Genomic DNA, 9,364 nt, shown 5'->3' on the forward strand with positions numbered 1-9,364 from the left:
TCCAGAGGGCCACGACTGGGGATGTACGTGACCCCCACAGCCATCTGGGATGAGCCGCTTCTCAGCCACCATGTCTTCGAATTCATCTGCATTGAACTTGGTGAAGCTGCACTTCTTTGAGATGTGGATCTTCTGGCAGCCAGGGAACTTGAACTTGGCCCTGCACAGGGCCTCAATCACATGCTCCTTGTTCTGCAGCTTGGTGCGATGGACATGATAACTCAGCCAATGTGAACCCTGGCCACAGTGCCCCAGGCCTTTCCAAAGGCACCTTGCATGCCTGTGTGGAGCCTACACTGGGGTAGTGCAAGGTCAGAGACATGAACATACACCTGAAAGGCTTCTCTCCAAGGTCCCTTAGAGCAATCCATACAAGAAACAGGCTGCATTACACTAACAAGGAAGCTGCTGTCTAAAACACAACCACAGGGAGGCAAACACTGGAAGGAGAATCCAAATACAGGGATGATGAGAACAGAGAAGAGAAGGTCCAGATAAAAGCAGAAGATCACAGCTGATAATAATGTGTTGTCTATTTCAAAATTGTTAAAAGAATAAATTTTTAACATCCTCATCACAACAAAATATGTTGGTGAGGTGATAGGTATGTTAATTGGCTTGACTAAATCTTTCTACAATGTAGGCATAGATCAAAACGTCACATTGTATCCCATCAATATGCACAATTATCATTTGTCAATTAAAAATGAAAGGAAAGGAGGCAGATCAGAGTGAGAACAGGCCATTTTTGACCACTTTGCAAAAACAACAGATGCTATACAGCGATGCTGGCTCCTGGCTCCTGCCAACATGTTCAGGAAGATTCTTGTTACTAAAATACTCATGCCATAATCATAAACATAAACAACAAAGAGTCATGGCTGAATCCTCCTTTCATAAGAAAACAGATCGCAGGTGCGAAAGAAGTCCCTTGAGGTGATGAAAATGTGACAGAGACCCACGAAATGGAGGGAAACTAAGGTCGTGCTTTTTAAAAGAGAGTCCCTGTCTTCTGGAGCTGCACACTCCCATGCTTAGAGATGAAAACTCTGAGGTCTGGGAGTTACTTCCACTCTGGGGAAGAAAAACTGGGTTGAGGTGTAAGAGAAAAAGAGCGGTTCATTCCTGGATGATGGGTGAAGCCTGACGGGCGGGTCATGTTTCCATCACGATTGGCAAGGTTTAGTCCATGACTGTCTCCTCGGCCTGGGGTGGCCCTTTTTCAGTTTCCTTTGTGGGCACCTGTGAATGACGGGCTCTGTCTTCAGCCCTCTCTCCTCTCCTCTTTCTACAGAGGAAAGCTCTGCATTTCTCACATAGATATTTCCTTGGAGCCCCAGTGTGCCATGGACTCGAAAGCCCCTGGGGCTTTCGAGTCAACACATTGACTTCTTCACCAGTTCCTTCTCTCTCCATTTCCACAAAGTGCCTTACCATGCACCTCTTACCTAAGCCAGAAACCTGAGCCTTATCCTGGATTTGGCTCTTTCTGAATCTGAGAATCTGATTGTCCCTCCAGCCTGCCTGATGTGCCTCACAGGTCCCATGTCTCCTTCCCACCTTCTTGCCACCTATCCTCTGGACCATAGCAATGAGCATACACCAAGCATCTTGCTTCACTCCACACCATAGTTACAGTGACTTTCTCAGGTCAAACGCTGGCCACTCTCACACATATTCTGTGGCCGCTGTGCCGGGAGCATATCAACCAGGCTCGTCCCAGAGCTTATGGGATTGACTTTCTCAATATCTTGCCCACCTGCTTGGCCTCACCTCTGCTACTCCTGCCCTCCTCTTTACACCCCAGCAGAATGGAAGCCAGATTTGAAGATGGTGATTTCATTCCTATGTGCCTTTGCACGTGCATCCCCCTTTCTGAAACATCTTCCCTGTTTGACAGCAAAAGCCAAGACCTTTTCTCTGTTTCGCAGCACCCAGAAAAGTGCTTAATGCATGTATGATATTTTGCTAAATATTTTGAAAAAGTAAATGGGGACTCCAGAAAACCTCTCGTTTATTTAGACATATGTCTTTGTTGTCCTGCCTCGCCAATCAGTTAGCAACTACAGATGGTTACAGTAGTTCAGCTTAGGATTTTTTGACGTTATGATGGTGCAAAAGCAATATGCATTTAGTAAAAACAGTACTTCAAATTTTTAATTTTGATCTTTCTAGAACTAGTGACATGGGTTACAATACTCAGAATGCTGGGTAGACATTGAGCCGGAGCTCCCAGTCAGCCACATGATCATGAGGGCAAATAGCTGATAATGTACAGGTTGCTATGACTCCAGATGATGTTACCCCACTGTAGGCTGATGTGCGTGTTCTGAGCATGTTTAAGGCAGGCGAGGCTAAGCTATGAGGTTCTGTAGGTTAGGTGTGTTGAATGCATTTTTGACTTGGATAGTTTCAACTTAATGATGGGTGTATCGTGACATAACCCCATTGTAAATTGGGTGCATCTGTACTTTGAAAGTAACATTCTTCATCACATACATAAAACTCCACATTCAGTCCCTTTACTTCCTTAGATGACTGTCATTTGGAAATGAGGACATGGTAATCATCTATGAGACACGTTGTTGGGAGCTTTCTAATTTTCTTATGAGAGTATCTATCAGTTGAGAAGCTGAAATAGTATAGCATTTTTGATGGGCAATGTATGAGAAACTGCTATAATTGGCTGTAGATTTATAGCAAATAAGACAATAAATAAAGCAAACTGGATTGGTTTTTGAGGAGCAGCCATTGTGAAACAAAATGTAAGATTGATATTTTTAATCTCAAAATGATTATATTATAAACTCTGCTTAGAGATCATCTTATTATCAGACTGTAAAAAGGCAAACCATCAGGGAAATTTCTCTTGGATTTTCAAAAGGGATTGGGAGATGGATTCAGATGGCACCATGTGGCAAGAATTTGTACAATGACACACGCTGTTTGTAAATTGACCTTTAAATATTAGATTTAGAGAGAGACAAGTGTATGGGCAGATTTGAATTCAGATTAAATAAAGAAGGTGAAAGTATCTGTGTAAATCACCAAGTTAATTATCATCACGGTGGAGGTTTTTTATTCTGCACATAAACATGATGTACACAATTTCAAGCTAGCTTGAATTTATGAAAACTCCCAGACAGCACGAGAAATAAGAAGGCAGCCACACTGCCCCTTGCTTGCCGCCCTGTGGGTCATCTCTTGCTAACATCCAAGGTTAAAACCCTTGGCTGAGCGGTGCTGCTGGCAGCCTCCAGGCTGGCTGGCAGAAAAATACACTGCCACTTTTCATCTTGGTGAGTGGTAAACTTGGCGACCCAGGGTCAATATTACAGCTAAAGATATCTGCTGACAAAAAGGCAGAGTGGAAATTATCAGATGAATCCAACCAGCTGTTAGAGAAACAGAGCAACCCTTCTCGGAAGGCAGAGCCAGGCAGGCCTCTCTCTTTTTCCTGGGACTGGGGCCAGCTTTAAATGCAGCCAAATCAATCCACTGTACCACGGCGAACCAGCCAGTCCATGGTACCTCTGGCTAGCTCTAGGACCGTCTTGACTGTTGGTAGCTGGGGAGATTGTGGCACTCTATAATAACCATGCAGCCTGCTCCCTTACATGGGTGCATAGTGGATGCTGCTGCAAAGAGGCTTTCAGGAGCGGCCCTTCCAGAACCCTCTGAAGGTCTATACTCCAGGCACCTGAGGTTCCCTACCACAGGCTTTTTTGCTCCGTTTCATGCTTGTAATTTTCCAGAAGGGCAGGGCACTTGACACCACCAGGACCAGCCACCAGAACGGCTACCATGAGCCAGAGACAAGTGCCCAGCATCCATGCCTTCAGGAGAGGCAGCCCCGGGGCATGTCCACAGTGTCCTGGAGGCCCAGCCGGAGGGGGCCCCAGCTGCCCACAGAGGAATCCGCTTGTTAGCATGCCCTCTATTGTCTTCCTTCCTTCCTTCCTTCAAGGCTCGTTTGAAGACTTTCACTCATAAATCTGCAAATCAGAAAAAACTCTTCGTTGGGCCGTATGTCCATCTTTTTTCTTTAAAATACTGTTTCTGCAATATTAAGCTTAATTACTCCTATCCAGGTTATACTTAAAGCTGCATTCTGGTAACCTTAGTGCCAGTCCCCCCAGGCAACTGCAGTTTTGCTAGAAGCTCTTTCGCTCAGCTCCTCTGAGGGCTCCGCCATGTGGCTCCCGGGATGGCACCGGTCTCCTCAGCCCCTGCAACGTAGCCTTTTATGCGCGTGGATTCTAATGTCTACAGAGCAATCTTCACTTAGACTCAAGGAAGAAAACTGGGTGAAAATCTCAATCTCACTGCAAGGCCCACACCTCGCAGGTGATGATGGTGGGTTGGGGGAAGAGGAAGGAAGGCACACTGAATGGAGAGCCTTCCCAGCACGTCCTGGTTTGGTCGCTAAACTCACATTTCCCTAATCCTGTCAGAAGTTCTCTCCAGGGAGAAAATATTTTGGATATTCACCTCATTTTGATGGGGAGCGGCTTGAAGCAGCTTGGAAGTTGCACTTCAGATCTTCACACTGATTTCTGTAGAAAAAACAGCTGGGGAAATTCCTTATCTGTTTCTCATCTTTATTGCAGCTTAAACTCAAATCCTTGAGCTTGTGAAACATGTCCTTTTCCTCTGTAGACGCTTCATTTTCCCAACCCTGCGTGAAAACTGCTTAGACGCATTCTTTCCATCTGTTACCTTCCTCCACTTGTGTGGTTTCTTCATTCCTAGTAGCGTTTCTTCAATTGCCTTCTGCAGAACAGCCCGGGGGCCAGTCCCCGGGGATCCTCGACATGTAAACCCACAGCCAGCACCACAGTGGAGCCTTCTGTTCCTTCCCAGCCCCGATGAGATGAGAAACTTGAGTGGCAGATTTGCTGGCAATGGGATTGCAGGGTTGCTTTTTAGCCACTCCTGCCTATCAATCTGCCTTTTCCCTCAGCACGTGTGCAGTAATTTATCCAGCTCTCCTGCCCTACATTTTGTTTGGAGTGTGTGCATATGTGGGAGAGAGACGGAGAGAAAGAGTCAGAGAGAGAGGCAGAGAGGCGGAAAGATAGAGACAGAGAGAGCTACAGAGAGATACTGAGATACAGAGACCGAGATCAGAGACGTAGAGAGACAGAAAGAGAGAGAAAGAGATAGAAAGACAGAGATGGAGATACAGAGACAGAGGCAGACAGAGACAGAGATACAGAGACAGAGATCAGAGACAGAGAGACAGAGATCAGAGACAGGCAGAGACAGAGATAGATACACACACACACACACACACACACTCATACACACTTCTTCAGTCATTTTCATTTCCATACCATAGGTTTTATGCTTATGGGAAATCTCATTTCTTCTGGATAACCCTGCGCTCTGCAAGCCTCTAGTCTAAATTGCTTCTGTGAGGATTCATTTCTCTTTTTCCATAACCTGAATTTTGGCCTTCTTGTCTGTTTTCTCTTCGCAGTGCTTTCTTTTCCTCCTAGGCTGCGAATAGAGTTTTAAAGCTGAGGATTCTAGGTGGACCACAGGGGAGCCGGGCACAGCACCGCCTCCACCCCAAGCGTGGCAGGGAGACCCTGCTGTCTCCACGGGCCCTGGAGGAGCTGCCCTGCACGCGGGCCCCTCCCGCTGTTGCCTGGGGTGTGTCCCGAGGTGGAGGTGCCTCCCTTGGGACATCTTACTCGGGTGTTTTTGCTGATGAGTGTTTTTAAAGCCCAGTTAAGTCAAGGCAGTGCCTCTCCGTGGGTGAGCTTTGGAAGCACACAGGACATACAGTATCTAGCATTTTTCTAGCTCATAACCTCATAACCAAACACATCACAGCTCTCCTCCACCAAAATAAACAAATAAATAGAAAAAGAAAAGAAACAAATGCTGTTACCCTGGCTTATATGTATGGAGTAAATGGACCAAAGTGGGGTTAGCTAGCTGCCTCTGTGAGTTCGTTCAAGTGGGGAGAATCCTCCTAACCGCTCATGGGGCTGGAACAGATGCCTGCGCCCGACAGATTCTCCTACTTTCAAAAGGTTCAATTTCGCTCTGCACGGGGCTGCCTCGGGCGATGGATGGCCTCCCAGCTGGGGGAAGTGAGCGGATGCTGCCATCTAGAGTCAGGATGAGGTAAAGCGACCAAACTTCTTGAGTTAGCGTTGAGTTTTCTATTTCTTCTCGCTTTAGAATTTTCTCTCATTATTTGTTTCATGCTCTTGCACCACATTGACGATACCTGGAGGAAAAAATTCCAGAGAATAATTCTGTCCGTAGCTGTCTGATGGGATGTTATTTATTCATATCTATAGATAACCCATGAGTGCCTTGCACAGTGCCAAAACCTCTGAATTCAAGTAGACAATAAATATTCTTGTCAAATAAACGGTGCCCTACGATGACTTATTAAATCAGTTATTTAAAAGGAATAAGTTTATCCGTGAAACACGTTTCTAAAATGACAATAGCTGGGTCATTGGTTGTGTGCTTACGTATTTGACAAATTTCAAAATCCAAAGAGGTGGCGCCTGTTGACCTCTAACAGCGTATGAGGGTAACTTCCCTTCAACACTGCAAATATTGTGTATGATCAAGCTGGTAGAGAATTTTTGCTTGGATAGGTAAAAAGGATCTCTTATACCAAATAGTTCATGAATTTTAAAATGTGCAGTTGAAATTGCTAAGAACTTATTTAAAGTCATTTATTTATGTAATTATCTATTTAGGATTGTATCTTATCATGTCCCTTGCTTATTTTCTTTCTATTAGGTTTTTGATTTATGTTTTGCTATTGATGTGATAAATTTTTTTAATGTCATAAGGAAATTAGGTTTTCATTAGATTCTTTGTAAATATACTTTCTCCAGTTTTCACTTGACTTCTGATCTGGCTATTTTTAGAAAATAATTTTGACTTGAAGCCATTTTGAAAATCTGTGGTTATGTCCACTGCATCTCCTCCTTTATGTCTTTGGCCTTGGGAATATTGTTGATTTGGATAAAGAGGTAAACAGAGTCCTGGTGCCTAGATAGTGGTAAATAATTTGCTGAATGATGAGTCCTTGCAAGAAGCCTTTTGTGATAGTACTGATTCTGCATCCTTCGGATGATCAGTGTGGATGCTTTTCCTGTCTACACTGAAGACCACTGGCCAAGCCCAGGGCAAGGAGTGAAGTGGAGGGAAGTCCCGGAGGCGTCAGGCTCCGGCTCCACTTCTCGGCAATGCTCCTGGCAGGTCCTGCATGCCCCCCATGACTGCTGTGCCTCAGGTCCCCTCCTTTCCTGGTGTCAAGATGGTGGCCTCAAGTATGCACTCCCATCAAACATGGCACAATCCACAGAGAAGAAGAGGCCATGTCTTTCCATCAGTGCATTTCAAGAACTAGGTGGCTTCTCTAAAACAGCACCTTACCTCTTATGGCCCGCAGTGCGTCAGGTGCCTGTGCCGTGGACACGCAGCAGCTGGAGGAGGCCTTGGCTGGCTTAGGATGCAGCGAACCTCAGGTCTTCAAAGGCAGCGATGCCTTAGGCGAGTAGGTAGATCTGTTACAGAATGATCAGTCCACAGGTTAGCTGTCAGACAGCTTTTAAGTAAGAAGGACCCACTGATGTGGTGACCCACTGATGTGATCCAGATTGCCAGGAAAGCACCCTGGGCTTGCTCGACCCAGAGAGACAGGGGAACTGGAAGGGCACCCCTAAGGAAGGGTGTGACCCACAGGCTAGGCCAGGGGGTGGAACCATGAAGGACAAGCCTCACTCCTGGTTCCTTCCACCTCTGTTCAGCACCACTCTTTTTGCTGTGATTCCAACAACTTTTCCTAAATCTGAAAACATTTTGAGAGAAGACTCACAAGAATCATTTCACAAACTTAGAAGCAAGAGTTCAGAGAAGTGGTCTCAACATAGAAACAAAGTGTGTAAAAATCAGTTGTTTTTCTGTATGCTGCAGTAATAATGTTGAATATGTAATGGAAAATATTTTGTTCACAACAGCAAATATAAAAGAACAATGAGCCAACAGAAACCATAAAATTTTTAGATGAAAAAAACTGGAATTTACCTGAGAGTCACAAAAGATTTCAGTAAAAGAGAGGACAGTCAGTATTTCTGCAGGGAAAAGCAGAGTACTGCAAGTATGTCAATGCTTTTGACAATGACTTTATATTCATGTTACTTGGAATGAGAGGTAGGTTGTGAGCAGGTATGTGCTTAGGGAAGGTAAGTTAATAAGTGTGGAGTTAATGAGTGGAATGGGGCACGCAGTAGACAGTGCGGGGGTTTACATGGGGTGTAGACGGGCAGTAGGGCCAGAGGTAGATAGTTGACTGAGTCAGGGCTGAGGGCAGCGAGTTGTGTGGGCCAGGGATGTATATTAAGCAAGTGGGCGGCAGCATGTAGCTTATGATTATTGTTTGAAAAATATTCTACTTTGTTCAGAAGACTGTTTTGAATTTAGCTGTGTTATACTACAGTAGTAGTAGAAATTTTGTTTAATTGCTTTAAATAGATTTTACTTATATATGTATTTAGGGTCTCACTCTATGACTTAAACTCAGTGCAGGGTGCCATCATGGCTCACTGCAGAGTCAAATTCCTAGGTTCAAGCGATCCTCCCACTTCAGCCTCCCAAGTTGCTGGGACTACAGCATCATCATGTTCAGCTAATTTTGTATTTTTGTAGAGACAAGCTATTGTTGCTTGTAAATGTTGCCCAGACTGGTTTGAAACTCCTGACTTCAAGCAATTCACCTGCCTTGGCCTCCCACCTAGTAATTGCTTGGGTTTAGACAGTGTGTGCTGTTGGTTTTTCTAGGTGACATTTGATATCTTAATTATTTTGCCCTATTTTTCTTATGGCCATACAGATCTAACCAAGCCTAGAATACTCAGTTCGGCCGAGGACAATTGGTCCTTCTTCTTTCATTCTTTTTTTTTTTATGAGAGTTTTTTAAAAATTATTTTTTAAATTTATAATTGACATATAATTGTACATGTTTATGGGGTACAGTGTGATGTTTCAGTACATACATTGTATGATGATCAAATTGGAGTAATTACCACATCCATTACTTTAAACATTTATTCTTTCTTTGTGATGACAGCATTGAGAATCTTCTAGTTATCTTGAAATACACGCTAGACATTATTTGCTGTGGTCACCCTACTGTGTAATAGAAACCTGAATGTATTTCCCCTATCTAACTGTGACTTTGCCCGGTCGACCGACCTCTGTGGTTCCCCACCTCCTCCCTGCCCTCCTCAGCGTCTGATCACCACTATTTTACTTTATACCACCATGAAATCAAGTCTTTTTTTTTTTTTTTTTTTTTTTGAGACGGAATTTCGCTCTTGTTGCC

At 44.4% G+C, this 9,364-nt stretch overlaps 1 pseudogene; it reads right to left on the reverse strand.

Annotated features, from left to right (window-relative positions):
- Positions 1 to 339: 339 nt before the first annotated feature.
- On the reverse strand, positions 340 to 446 carry LOC119473090 (annotated as a pseudogene).
- Positions 447 to 9,364: the final 8,918 nt, after the last annotated feature.

This window comes from Cebus imitator, unplaced genomic scaffold (assembly GCF_001604975.1).
Source record: "Cebus imitator isolate Cc_AM_T3 unplaced genomic scaffold, Cebus_imitator-1.0 Scaffold131, whole genome shotgun sequence".
Classification (NCBI taxonomy): Eukaryota; Metazoa; Chordata; class Mammalia; order Primates; family Cebidae; genus Cebus; species Cebus imitator.